Source organism: Schistocerca piceifrons, chromosome 2 (genome assembly GCF_021461385.2).
Source record: "Schistocerca piceifrons isolate TAMUIC-IGC-003096 chromosome 2, iqSchPice1.1, whole genome shotgun sequence".
NCBI lineage: Eukaryota > Metazoa > Arthropoda > Insecta > Orthoptera > Acrididae > Schistocerca > Schistocerca piceifrons.
This window is the reverse complement of record NC_060139.1, coordinates 90,577,050-90,591,872: the sequence shown is the minus strand read 5'-3', so window position 1 is coordinate 90,591,872 and position 14,823 is coordinate 90,577,050.

The following is a 14,823-nucleotide window of genomic DNA, read 5'->3' as shown; positions in this document are numbered from 1 at the left end:
GGTGGACTGCCCAGATAAATACAGCCGTGCCGTAGGCAGATACCACACTCAGAGTAATTGGAAGGAAGCTGAGCAGGTGTAATTATCGCACGAAAGATGCCGCTCACAAAATCCTCATGCAGCACATTGTAATGGATTCACAGAAGATATATGTGGTTGCTCAGAATTACTTTGCAACATGAGAAGACGACTGTTCGGAAATTACAAGAAATACAGAGAATAGACACATATGACCGACAGAGAATCTCTTCAAGTTTTTAAATTACATAACAGTTACTAGATATGAGCACCATTTCTGACGTAGAAAAAGTCAATACTTGTGTGCAATTTATCGAAGCTGCCGACATGAACTGAAAGCCTCTTCATTGCGTTGCCTATTCACAGGATAGATCTAATAGGATGTGACAATACGGTGAGGATGATTTGTCAACGAGAGCCGTTCAGTAAGTAATGCAACACATTTTTATTTCCGCGACCATTTTCGGTTGAAAAACTGCGGATCTTTTTGTGGGACATCGTGGAATAATCCCGTTTCAGCCCCTATAGTTCCATGAAGTTCCGATAGGTAGCACCGCTATACGTAGCCTTCAACATGACGTCTGTAACGGAGATGCGTCCCAGGCAGAAAGCTGTCGTTGAGTTTCTTTTAGTGGAAAACCAGAGCATTGCATGTATTCATAGGCGCTTGCAGAATGTCTATAGAGATCTGGCAGTGAACAAAATCACGGTGAGGCGTCTGTCATCATCGCAACAAAGCCGAGCAAACCTCTCCGATTTCCCGCTTACCGACCGGCCACACACAGTTTTGATACCTGCTATGTTGGAACGTGCACTTACTCTCGTTTGAGGTGATCGATGGATAATTATCAAACAACTCGCTACACAACTGTGCGTCATTGTTGGTAGTGCTGACACACTCGTCCACCAGGTCACAAAATTTCATTGGAATGTTCTTCCTCATTCACCATACAGAGTGGATCTTGCATCTTCCGATTTCCATCTGTAGGGACCAATTTAGGATGCACTCCGCGGGAAGCAGCACATGTACACTACTGCCCATTAAAATTGCTACACCACGAAGATGATGTGCTACAGACGCGAAATTTAACCGACTGGAAGAAGATGCTGTGATATGCAAATGATTAGCGTTTCAGAGCAGTCACAGAAGATTGGAGCCGATGGCGACACCTACAACGTGCTGACGTGAGGAAAGTTTCCGACCGATTTCTCATACACAAATAGCAGTTGACCTGCGTTGCCTGGTGAAACGTTGTTGTGATGCCTCGTGTAAGGAGGAGAAATGCGTACCATCACGTTTCCGACTTTGATAAAGGTCGGATTGTAACCTATTTCGATTGCGGTTTATTGTACCACGACAATGCTGCTGGCGTTGGGTGAGATCCATTGACTGTCAGTAGGATATGGAATCGGTGGGTTCAGGAGGGTACTAAGGAACGCTGTGCTGGATCCCAACGGCTTCGTATCACTAGCAGTCGAGATGACAGGCATCTTATCCGCATGGCTGTAACGAACCATGCAGCCACGTCTCGATCCCTGAGTCAACAGATGGGGACGTTTGCAAGACAACAACCTTCTGCACGAACAGTTCAACGACGTTTGCAGCAGCATGGACTATCAGCTCGGAGACCATGGCTGCGGTTACCTTTGACGCTGCATCACAGACAGGAGCGCGTGCGATGGTGTACTCGACGACGAACCTTCGCATGAATACAGGTTCTGTTTACAGCATCATGATGGTCGCATCCGTGTTTGGCTACATCGCGGTGAACGCACATTGGAAGCGTGTATTTGTTTTCGCGATACTGGCGTATCACCCGGCGTGCCATTGGTTACATGTCTCGGTCACCTGTTGTTCGCATTGACGGCACTTTGAACAGTGGACGTTACATTTCAGATGTGTTGCGACCCGTAGTTCTACGCTTCATTCGATCCCTGCGAAACCCTACAATTCACCAGGATAATGCACGACCGCATGTTGCAGGTCCTGTACGGGCCTTTCTGGATACAGAAAATGTTCGATTGCTGCGCTGGCCAGCACATTCTCCAGATTTCTCACCAACTGAAAACGTCTGGTCAATGGTGTCCGAGCAACTGGCTCGTCACAATACGCCAGTCACTACTCTTGATGAACTGTGGTATCGTCGGATTGTAGCCTAGCGAGATTGCGGTTTATCGTATGGCGACATTGCTGCTCTCGTTGGTCGGGATCCAATGACTGTTAGCAGAATATGGAATCGGTGGGTTCAGGAGGGTAATACGGAACGCAGTGCTGGATCCCAACGGCCTCGTATCACTAGCAGACGAGATGACTGGCATCTTATCCGCATGGCTGTAACGGATCGTGCAGCCACGTCTCGATCCCTGAGTCAACATATGGGGACGTTAGCAAGACAACAACCATTTGCACGAACAGTTCGACGACGTTTGCAGCTGCATGTCCTGTCAGCTCGGGAGACCATGGCTGCGGTTACCCTTAACGCGGAAGACAGGAGCGCCTGCGATGGTGTACTCAACGACGAACCTGGGTGCACGAGTGGCAAAACGTCATTTCTTCGCGTGAATCCAGGTTTTGTTTACAGCATCATGATGGTCGCATCCGTGTTTGGCTATATCGCGGTGAACGCACATTGGAAGTGTGTATTCGTCATCGCCATACTGGCATATCACACGGTGTGATGGTATGGGGTTCCATTGGTTACAAGTCTCGGTTACCTCTTGATCGCATTGATGGCACTTTGAACAGTGGACGTTACATTTGACCCGTGGCTCTACCATTCATTCGATCCTTGTGAAACCCTACATTTCAGCAGAATAATGCACGACCGCATGTTGCAGGTCGTGTACGGGCGTTTCTGGATACAGAAAACGTTCGACTGCCGCCCTGGCCAGCACATTCCTCAGATCTCTCACCAATTCAAAACATCTGGTCAACGGTGGCCGAGCAACTGGCTCGTCACAATACTACTCTTGATGAACTGTGGAATCGTGTCGAAGCTGCATGGGCAGCTGTACCTGTACACGCCATCCAAGCTCTGTTTGGCTCAATGCCTAGACGTATCAAAGCCGTTATTACGGCCAGAGGTGGTTGTTCTGGGTACTGATTTCTCAGGATCTATGCACCCAAATTGCGTGAAAATGTAATCACATGTTAGTTCTAGTATAATATATCTGTCTAATTAATACCCGTTTATCATCTGCATTTCTTCTTGGTGTAGCAATTTTAATGGCCAGTAGTGTATCTACATCTACATCTACATCTACATCCATACTCCGCAAGCCACCTGACGGTGTGTGGCGGACGTTATTGCTGTAGCTAAGCGTTTGTTCCTACGTCGACTCGTAGAGCGGCGCCATGCGGGCCACAGGTCCTTCCAGCAAGGTGGCTTAATTCAGTCGCTCTGAAGGGAGATTCCGTTGGGAAATAGGGTTTTGTAGCCAAACAAGAGGAGAATAATATGGTATATCACAATCCTGCATGAAACCAACCTACTTTCAGAAAAAAAAATGTATTGCACTACTTACTGAACGCTCCTCGTACCTATTCCGAAGTGCCTGCTCCCTAGCGCAGCTACGTAATGGCGTGTGTCATGAATCGAAACTTGCGGTGGTAGTGTTAAGTTACTGTTGGACCAAACTGCTGCGCTCGTCGGTCCCTAGGTTTACACACTACTTAATCTAACTTAAACTAACTTTCACTAAGGACAATATAAACAACCATGCCGGAGGGAGGACTCGAACCTCCGACGGGGGGAGCCGCGCGAACCGTGACAAGGCGCCCAATACCACGAGGTTATCCCGCGCGGCAACTTGCAGTGATGGTCTATCCACTGGTATGTGTCATTTTTCTGTATGCTTGTAATTCTCGGGGAACCGTCCTCTGAAACCCTGAGATACTTATGAATAACCTGTAGGGTGGATTCAAAGAAATTCTGAACTGTTTGTCAGGCGTTGTTTTATTCAACTTTAGAGTGTCACGGATATCTCCGAAACGTGCAACGAACTGAGGTTGTAGACACTGCGAGAAAGATGTGAATCCCCTCAGACAATCTTATTCACCACAGTCCGAGATCCCACGTTCCAAATCGTGTGAAAAATACACTATATCATCCAAGATAAATCTCGCATAGTGGCGACATCGCGAAAATGAGAGATATTCGATTCCAAACAGAGTGAAACCGGCAGTCTTTTATTTGCATCTACCATCTAGAAATGGAATAAGAACGGCAGTCATGATAGTAATACTCTGCATGCACTCCCCCCCCCCCAATAACATACTGTGCTTGGCAAAACACAACTACCTAAAACAAAGGCCTGAAACTGTACAGAAGCCTAAATGTGGTTTACAAATGCATCAAGACATACTTAAGCCAAATGAAAGAGAATGGTTTTCTATTGGGAACAAAAAACTATTTTGAAAACAACAAGAAAAATGTAACAGGTTGCAGCTATTTTAATCATATTGGTAACTGTGTTCCACGGTCAAAAACTTTAGCTTAAATCTTTAGCGAGTGAAATTAAACGGACAGAAAAAACTCTTAGAGGCATTCTCTTTAATGTTGATAGGAGACTATTACCATTCAGAATGAAGAAAAAAGTAGAAAAGAAAACCGAGTTCCCACTTCTTAATTCCTACACTTAGTTTCGGAAGCTTGCTGTAAGTTTTCAGCCTAGTCTTACTGAGGTGCTCCCCACTTACCAACTCTGGTTCCTACTGCATCGCAGGCGGGGTAGTCGCCGCGAATGCTCCACAGGAAGAGTTACTCTTGCTCAGGTTAATCGCGAAAAAACAAGGTTGTAACAAAGAGCACTGTGTACGAAGGCGTGCTGGAATGCAACGCCTCCGATCTTTTATGGGACAACTTCTAAGGGTATTTAAATTAAGATAATATTATTAATATACTACATCTTTATTCATCAAGTTTACATATTTATTTCTCAACATAACCATCTCACGACGAACACATCTCTCCCAAAGAGAGACAAGTTTGTTGATAGCCCCACAGTAGAATGTCTGACTTTGTTGATGGAGTCACAACCTCACCACTGCTTGCACTGCTTCGTCACTATCAAAGTGAAATCCTCGAAGTTTTGGAGCCAGATGAAAATCGGATGGGGCTAAGTCTGGAGTGTATGGAGGATAACCGATGACACTGAACCAGAAACGTCGGATTGTTGCAGTGTTCGTGTGGGATCTGGCATTTTCATGCTACAGGAGAGGCTGCTCGAACACTTTGAATTAGAAACTCGATTAAAGCACGCTGTTCGTCACGCACGGACATAGTTATGTTAGCATCCAAATGTTACACGTTGCAATTTGGACCTTCTGGCGGCAGAGTGCTGCAAATACATACACATGAAGAATAAGGATGTTGAATGTTAATACTGTTCATTTTGTTTTAAAAGCCTAAAGAGTTTTCACACCAAAAATTTGGAGGAATTAGCTTTCAGTATGCCCTCGTAAATTTATATTGCGTCAGCCGTGTCTGCTTGCAGAATGTAGTCTGCTGGCTACTTTCCTAACGTAATCATTCAAGGGCGCAGTTACGACACTGTTGCATGGTGAAACCTTGGATGCCTAGAAGCACTTCATACACAGACCGTTCTAGGAGCAGAAATGGCCGAGCCAGAAAATGCGCTTTTGGAGCTTAGGGTACAATAATTATTTCTCGTAAGCCAGTACGAGTTCCACATCACAGCAGGACCGACATCTCGCCTTATCTATGCGATGAGATCGAACGGCATCTCTATGAAAACCGTCTGCCGAGATTACAATTGCAGCTTCCAGAAAAAATCCTTCACGAATCGCAGAAGACGGCCTGTGTTCATGGGTTCGGTAGCACACATGGCGATACCACTATGACGGGACACTCCAGATACATCCAGAACGACTTAACAAAAACTAGTTGTTGGCCCAAGCAAATATGACATCAAATCTCCTAAACTATGGGCCGTATAATGATATAACTCTTCAGGTACATTCAGTGACAAATGTATATACAGTCTGCAAAGTATGTTGCGAACATAGTTACATGAAACACTGAACGCTGAATTTCATTTTATCTTTTCAGCAACACTGGCCCGTGCTCTACAATATTTCGTATCTTCGGTAACCGTCGTTGTTTTCTTGTACACTTCTGGGTCTGTTTTCCCCACAGGGAAAAGTCCGAAGCTGTTAAGTGTGATGAGCATACTAGTCATTTTCTGTTTACCGATCGACTGATCCAGCGATCTCCAAATGTTCTGTTCAGAAGATCCATAATTATGAATTTTAAAGATAGCGGCAGTTCCTTATTCACATTTAGAATCGCGCATGCTAGCACGATACCCTCAGTTTTGCTTATTTTCAAAAAATGGCTCTGCGCACTATGCGACTTAACTTCTGAGGTCATCAGTCGCCTAGAACTTAGAACTAATTAAACCTAACTAACCTAAGGACAACACACACATCCATGCCCGAGGCAGGATTAGAACCTGCGACCGTAGCGGTCGCTCGGCTCCAGACTGTAGCGCCTAGAGCCGCACGCCCACTGCGGCCAGCTTTTGCTTATTTTGTTATCCCTGTAGATAGTCTGAAGATGACATACGAAGGCAAAACGCATTGTCAATAAAAGAATTGCAAGCGCTGGTAGTCCTGCGCCAGGCGAGACGTACGACTTTTGTGGTCTCGTAGAGATAAATGATTTAGACTGAAATAAAACGTAGTCAAATTAGTTTAATACCGACAACTAATTGAATACGTGTAATGGAGAGTTTCTTAAGCATACCATTGAAGTTTTCATTTTCTTAGAAAGATTTCACTTTTCTTTGCGTATTACTCCGTAACACGCGAAAAGATCATAAACTAGGGTTACAGTCGTAATTTTATTTCCGTTTTGGCGCAGTAAACTTAATGTATCTCATTTAATTTTTCTTTTTTCTTTCCAGCAAGTCGGTACAGAGTATCGCCTCATAGTTTCAATTCTTATTTGTGAAACGCAGCGTAAGTTTTAATTTGCTGGATCTAGAAACTTTGCCGACCAGAGTGGCCGAAAGGTTCTAGCCACTACAGTCTGGAGCCGCGACTGCTACAGTCGCAGGTTCGAATCCTGCCTCGGGCATGGATGTGTGTGATGTCCTTAGGTTAGATACGTTTAAGTAGTTCTAAGTTCTAAGGAACTGATGACTTCAGAAATTAAGTCCCATAGTGCTCAGAGCCATTTCTGAACAAGAAACTTGGCACATAGCAGCTTTGTTAACACGCAGTTGCGCGTAGGCCTAATTGTCGTAGAAGTATTTTCTTGTTTTTCGGTAATTTTATTGACGTACTCTCACTAAAGTGTTACGTATACCACGAGTGAAAAGTGCTTGATTTGCTGTCGAATTGTTAGCTCCGGGGTATGGTGTGATGGATGCAGTTGTTTTCTCTTTTTTTTCATTTGGGTGACTGTAGTGGCGTGAGAACTGGGAAAGTGAGTCAGAGTCTTGACTGGTCATGTAAGGTATGTAATAGATATAGTAAGATAGTGAGACGAGAGGGCAAAATTGCTGCCCTTCAAGATAAATTAGATCAGGCTAGGAAAGATCTGGACCGGTTAAAGAGAGACATGGGCGAAGTGAGGTGCGGAGTGGCAACAGGTAACAGAAGTAACTTACGGTAGAACTTCGTCAGACAGCTGTGTGGTGAATGTAAAAAATAAGTTTGACCTTTTGCTCCATTTAGAAATTGAAGAGTCTCACGCCGAGGCAGGTGTAGACAGGGCCAAGAAATTTTCTGTAGAAAATTGGGTAATAACGTAGGGAAGTCAGCAAAGAGAAAGGAAGTTTTATTGGTAGGCAGTTATCATGCCAGAGGTGTAGGCTAATTTCATAGGTTATCATAGGTGGGTCGAACAACAGTACTGAGTGATGGGTACAGTACAGAGCGTGACCTGGTAAAGACTGTATCAGCATCGAGACATACCAATGTGGAGTCTGTTTCTGTTCTGAGACGCCATGACTGACCTAATTTGCACTTTTCTGCCAGGAGAATTAATTTGGAGTTGTAACGACTGATTGGGTCAGGGTGGGGTCACATACTGGTGTGGTTGCTGTTGATTCTCTCAGTAGGTGAATTACACTAGGCATAGCCTACACCTCACAGGAAAGGGGAGGATAAAGCTGCTGGGATAGTATCAGCAAATTTAAATGGGAGGGGAGACGAGGCACTGCTGTTAGTGGTAAAATACCAGTAGTCGCAGATGACGGAGCAGCACTTTTTTAAGATAGGTACGCCACAAAGAAGTAAACTCTAAGAGAGGTTAGGATTGAAACGAACCTTCTGTTTGAGAAACAAACCAAACAGCATAATTCTAGCTCACTAGATGAGCAAACACAGCTATTGGTTAAAAATTTTCACAAATGATCAGAAATTTTATTTCCCCCTAGTTTTACTTCAGTCAATGTGAAATTGCAACAGCCTTTAGCGCATCAAACTAATCGACGGCTATGAAGTAAAATTAATCCGCCTCTGTCAACACCATGTGACCACCAGTATGGATGTGTTAAGTGTTACAGGATTTAGGTTAACTTCTCACTTTTGTAGGGCAGAAATGGAGAATGGAGCACTTGCCACATTCACCAGGTATTGCCATACATTTGGTGACATATACATTCACAAATTTTACCTAGAGCAGCGAATTGAAACATGTGCACCAGAAGGAGAATTCCATAATAAATTATTCAAAATAGTAAGTGTATACCAAGTACTAGCAGGTAATTTTAATTTTTTCATAAGTCACTTTGAAGCTCTATTGGCCTATTTAACAACAAAAAAGAAATAACGAAAGGTTGCTGGTGATCTGAATGTAAATTTTCTTGAAAACTCTTCCAGTATGAATTTATTGCAGATAGCATCATTGTCATTCAACTTAATTCACACCATCAACGTTCCAACTAGAACAGCTAAGGACTCAAACACAGCCACTGCTAGTATCTTTATAGAAATATCTAATTAACAAAATTATGTAATAGAACCAATAACCAGTAGTCTCTCAGACCATGAAATGCAGTTCCTTTTGCTAAATGTTAATACTAATCAAGATATGAGATCTACTAAATCTGATTTCAAAAGGGTAGTCAATAGGCCAAAAACTAATTCTTGTATGAAATCCCTCAAAGACATGTGGAGTGATATCTACCCGATTCGAGTGCCCTCCATAACACAAACTTCAATTCAAGCCTACTGCATATTTCCCCTTTCTTAAATTACCAGAATTGCAAAGACCCTCCAGTATTGGAATAGCATCCGAGTTTTGTACATAATGGGAAAATCTTGCCTGTATTTCAGGTGTAAGTGATCTACAGATTTTGCACAATTAAATTTTGATTGAGAGATATGAGTCTCAACCATATCTATGATTTAATTATATCTGTCAAAGACATCTGACTGTGTAAGTCACAATATTCCTTTAAAAAAATTAGAATATTACAGTGTAACAGGAAATGCTAGAAAGTCGTTCAAATTCTATATCTCTGATTTCCATAAGAAAGAGACATGCATCATCCAATTGAGAATAAATAAAATGCGGTGTCACCCAAGGTTCCACCTTAGGGCCCTTACTTTTCCTTGTGTGTATCAATGACCTTTCATTAGTACCATTACCAGACGCCAAGTTTGTTTTGTTCACAGTTGATACAAACATTGAAACAAATAATATATCAAGTATAGCTTTAGAAAAGGCGGCTAATGAAATTTTCATGGACATTAATAAATGATTCCTAGCCAATTCTCTGTCACTAAACCTTGAAAATACAAACTGTATTCAGTTCTGAACTCGTAAAAGGCTTACTGTCAGTATATGCCTAAAATAAGACGATACACAGATACAAGAAGTTGACACATTAAATTCTTGTTATTAAAGCTTTATAATAAGTTTAACTGGGAGGAGAGTGAAACAGAACTGCTGACATACCTAAGAAAATCTCTGTTAGCTATGTGAATGTTGTCAGACATAAGTGATATAATAATAAAAATACTAGCATGCTATGCTTACTTTCATTCCATAATGTCATATGGAATTATTTTCTGGGGTAACTCATCACGACATATTAAAGTTTTCTGAACCCAATAACGTGCAATAGGGATTATTTGTGATTTGAACTACAGAACGTTCTTCCGAGGGCTGTTTAAGGAACTGGCGATACCAACTACTGCTTCCCAGTACGTTTATTCCTCAATGAATTTTTGTCCTTAAAATATATCTTTTTTTTTTCAAAGTAACAGCTGAGTTCATGAAATCAACTTTAGAAATATGAATAACTTTCACAACAATTGTAAGTCACCTATTTTAGTATAGAAAGGTGCGCACTATTTAATAATACATATTTTCAATAACATGCCAGCAGTCATAAAAAGTTTCAGTAATAATAAAGTTCAGTTTCAGAAGTTACTGGTCGCCTACTCCTTCTACTTCTTTGATGCATTTCTTAACAGAAACGATTCATGCGCGTATATTAGTAATAATATCATGTACTGTGGAAATTGCGTACATTCTGATTTCTGCACAAATTTTGTGCAATGATGCAATCATTGTAAGTAAGTGGTGTAATTTTTTTATATAATGATGCAAGTCTAAGAATTATCATATACATCTAAGTGTACAGAACATTTAATATTTGGTGCCAGGTTTTATATCCTTTTAATGCTTTTAGCCTTTTTTTTACTGATTCCACATGCACAAAAGAAATTTTATTTGGGATCTGTAGAAAGTACATTACCATACCCATACTTATTTTTGTAAATACTTACTGTGCATTCTTGTTTTGTAACGTGTTCCACATCCCAGAGAATTTCCTCACTAAGAAGCAATTGGAACGAAAAATACATCTAATATAATAAACTCCTATCAAGACTGCTTTTAATTCAAATATTCTATAATTATACACTCCTGGAAATTGAAATAAGAACACCGTGAATTCATTGTCCCAGGAAGGGGAAACTTTATTGACGCATTCCTGGGGTCAGATACATCACATGATCACACTGACAGAACCACAGGCACATAGACACAGGCAACAGAGCATGCACAATGTCGGCACTAGTACAGTGTATATCCACCTTTCGCAGCAATGCAGGCTGCTATTCTCCCATGGAGACGATCGTAGAGATGCTGGATGTAGTCCTGTGGAACGGCTTGCCATGCCATTTCCACCTGGCGCCTCAGTTGGACCAGCGTTCGTGCTGGACGTGCAGACCGCGTGAGACGACGCTTCATCCAGTCCCAAACATGCTCAATGGGGGACAGATCCGGAGATCTTGCTGGCCAGGGTAGTTGACTTACACCTTCTAGAGCACGTTGGGTGGCACAGGATACATGTGGACGTGCATTGTCCTGTTGGAACAGCAAGTTCCCTTGCCGGTCTAGGAATGGTAGAACGATGGGTTCGATGACGGTTTGGATGTACCGTGCACTATTCAGTGTCCCCTCGACGATCACCAGTGGTGTACGGCCAGTGTAGGAGATCGCTCCCCACACCATGATGCCGGGTGTTGGCCCTGTGTGCCTCGGTCGTATGCAGTCCTGATTGTGGCGCTCACCTGCACGGCGCCAAACACGCATACGACCATCATTGGCACCAAGGCAGAAGCGACTCTCATCGCTGAAGACGACACGTCTCCATTCGTCCCTCCATTCACGCCTGTCGCGACACCACTGGAGGCGGGCTGCACGATGTTGGGGCGTGAGCGGAAGACGGCCTAACGGTGTGCGGCACCGTACCCCAGCTTCATGGAGACGGTTGCGAATGGTCCTCGCCGATACCCCAGGAGCAACAGTGTCCCTAATTTGCTGGGAAGTGGCGGTGCGGTCCCCTACGGCACTGCGTAGGATCCTACGGTCTTGGCGTGCATCCGTGCGTCGCTGCGGTCCGGTCCCAGGTCGACGGGCACGTGCACCTTCCGCGACCACTGGCGACAACATCGATGTACTGTGGAGACCTCACGCCCCACGTGTTGAGCAATTCGGCGGTACGTCCACCCGGCCTCCCGCATGCCCACTATACGCCCTCGCTCAAAGTCCGTCAACTGCACATACGGTTCACGTCCACGCTGTCGCGGCATGCTACCAGTGTTAAAGACTGCGATGGAGCTCCGTATGCCACGGCAAACTGGCTGACACTGACGGTGGCGGTGCACAAATGCTGCGCAGCTAGCGCCGTTCGACGGCCAACACCGCGGTTCCTGGTGTGTCCGCTGTGCCGTGCGTGTGATCATTGTTTGTACAGCCCTCTCGCAGTGTCCGGAGCAAGTATGGTGGGTCTGACACATCGGTGTCAATGTGTTCTTTTTTCCATTTCCAGGAGTGTATGTGTGGAATGGGCAGGATATCCGTCGTGTTGCTATCCATCGATTGCCTTATGGGATGTATTCCAATATCTGTGGCACAACATTTTGTAGGAAGTACAGATTCTTGTGTTATTTAGAGTCGTATCAATAAAACAGGGACGAACGATGCGGTTCTTGATAACTCTGCATCGCACGTTTGAAATTTGTCCGTATAAATCTCCCATCCACTAATATTCTGTTTTAACGTATTCTTTCTCAGAGCAGTTTTCGTTGTTATTACATCTGTGGCACATTGTTCGACGTATGTATTTTGACGGCTGCTTCAGCTGCAGAAGTGTGTTTGCATGAGGTCTTTGCGGCGAGAGGGGCTTTGGCTCTATCTGAGCACTATGGGACTCAACAGGGGCTTTGGCCAATGCCGAGCAAGTGCATGGTCGATCACAAGCGTCTTGCTTGTTTTGCAGGCAAACAAGGCGTGCTGCTTCACTGTTACGCTTGATATGCTCTGGAGTACAGTTGCGTATTGCTCGGTGTGTGATATGGAGCGCTTTTAACTTAGAATGCATTGTATTACGCTGAGAAAGAAGGATAGCGATAAATATAAGCAGCTTATGGTTTGTACTCACTAAGTGGTGCTGACGCTCGCACATAATACACTCTAAAGAAGAAAAAAAAGAAAAAAATGCACAGCGAAGGAGTTAGCCGAGTAGGAAGGTGTCTGTAAATATTATGTACATGTACAGAGAAACAAATGATTACAATTTCAAAAAAAAGGTGGATGATTTATTCAAGAGCAAGAACTTCACGACAGAGCAAGTCAACAACGCGTCGGTCCACCTCAGGCCATTACACAAGCAGTTATTAGGCCTGGCATTGATTGGTAGACTTGTTGGATATCGTACTGAGTGACATCGCCCCAAATTCTGTCCAAATGGCACTTGAGACCGTCAAAAGTCCGAGCTGGTTGGAGGGCCTTGCCTATAATACTCCAAACGTTCTCAATTGAGGAGAAATCCGGTGGCCTTACTGGTCAAGAGAGTGCTAGGTAAGGACTAAGACAAGCTCCTAGTTCGTGCAGGAATTATCTTGCTCAAATGTAGGCCTGGGATGGCCTGCCTTGAAGAGCAACAAAACGTGGCTGTAAGTGTGCTACGGATCACAACCAAAGGAGTTCTGCTGCGATATGAAATCGCATCCCAGACCATCACTTCTGGCTGCCGATCCGTATGGTGGGCGACAGTCAGGTTATCCCATCGCTGTCTGGGGCGTCTCGAGACATGTCTTCGGCCTGTTGGACTAGAGGAAAACTGTCTTCGTTGATGAATCCCACTTGGAACTGAGCCCCGATGGCGGGTGAAGACGCGTGGAGCATTATGGGCAGGGCCCTCTAACCATCACGGGATTTGTAAGATCTAACGATCCAGTTGGACAGAATTTGGTTCAAATGGTTCAAATGGCTCTGAGCACTATGGGACTTAACATCTGAGGTAATCAGCCCCCTAGAACTTAGAACTACTTAAACCTAACTAACCTAAGGACATCACACACATCCATGCCCGAGGCAGGATTCTAACGTGCGGCCGTGGCGGTCGCGCGGTTCCAGACTGAAGCGCCTCTTTAGTAGGACATCCAACAACAATATCAATCACTGCTTGCATTACGGCCAGGAGAGGACTGGTACCTGGTAGTCAAGGGGAGGCAGGATTCGGTTACGATTGTGGACGGGGCCGTAATTAGTAATTATTGGTTGCGTTTTACAGTTACACACATTTATTTTTAAAACTGTAATTCCGGACTTAACAATAAATTTAAAAAGTGCCACACATTATTAATGAAGGAATAAACAATGGCGTAAATAAGAGTGTTTTCAGTGCGTTACAAATTAGCTGTCACCATAAAATACAAAAACAGATAATTTTTAAAAAATAAACAAGCCACTGTGAGCACAGCTTAAGGCCTTACACGCCAAGAACGGCAATAAATTTAGAATGTTTAAGAACTCACTGCAATTCACTACTTACAAGTATTGAAATATTGAAAGGTAAGTGGCCACAACCACATCAGAAGGTATGAGACGCCAGGAATGGCAGTAAATAAGGTTTTAAGGCTTGCTGCTAAAATACAAGTTTCAAACCTTTTTAAAAGCAAATGACCACAACCACAGCTGAAGGCCTTACTCGCCAGGAACGGCAATTATATAAAAAATTTAGAAACCTGCTGTAAAACAGCAAATACAAGCAAAGGTTAATTAAAAGAAACAAGTAACTACCCACAAAACAGGTGAAATAAGATGATGGTAAGCCTTGTAACACAACTCCACAACTCATAACTGCTAGATTAATTCTAGTAGGCGACCAGAACTATTAACTAGACATACATAACCTTTAATGTAGGCATTACAAGGTACGGTAATAAATAATACTATAATGAAACACAAGGACAAGTAACAGACGGTACTCCAGGAATCGACCTCTGAGAAGGTCAGCGATGAGATAGGCAGC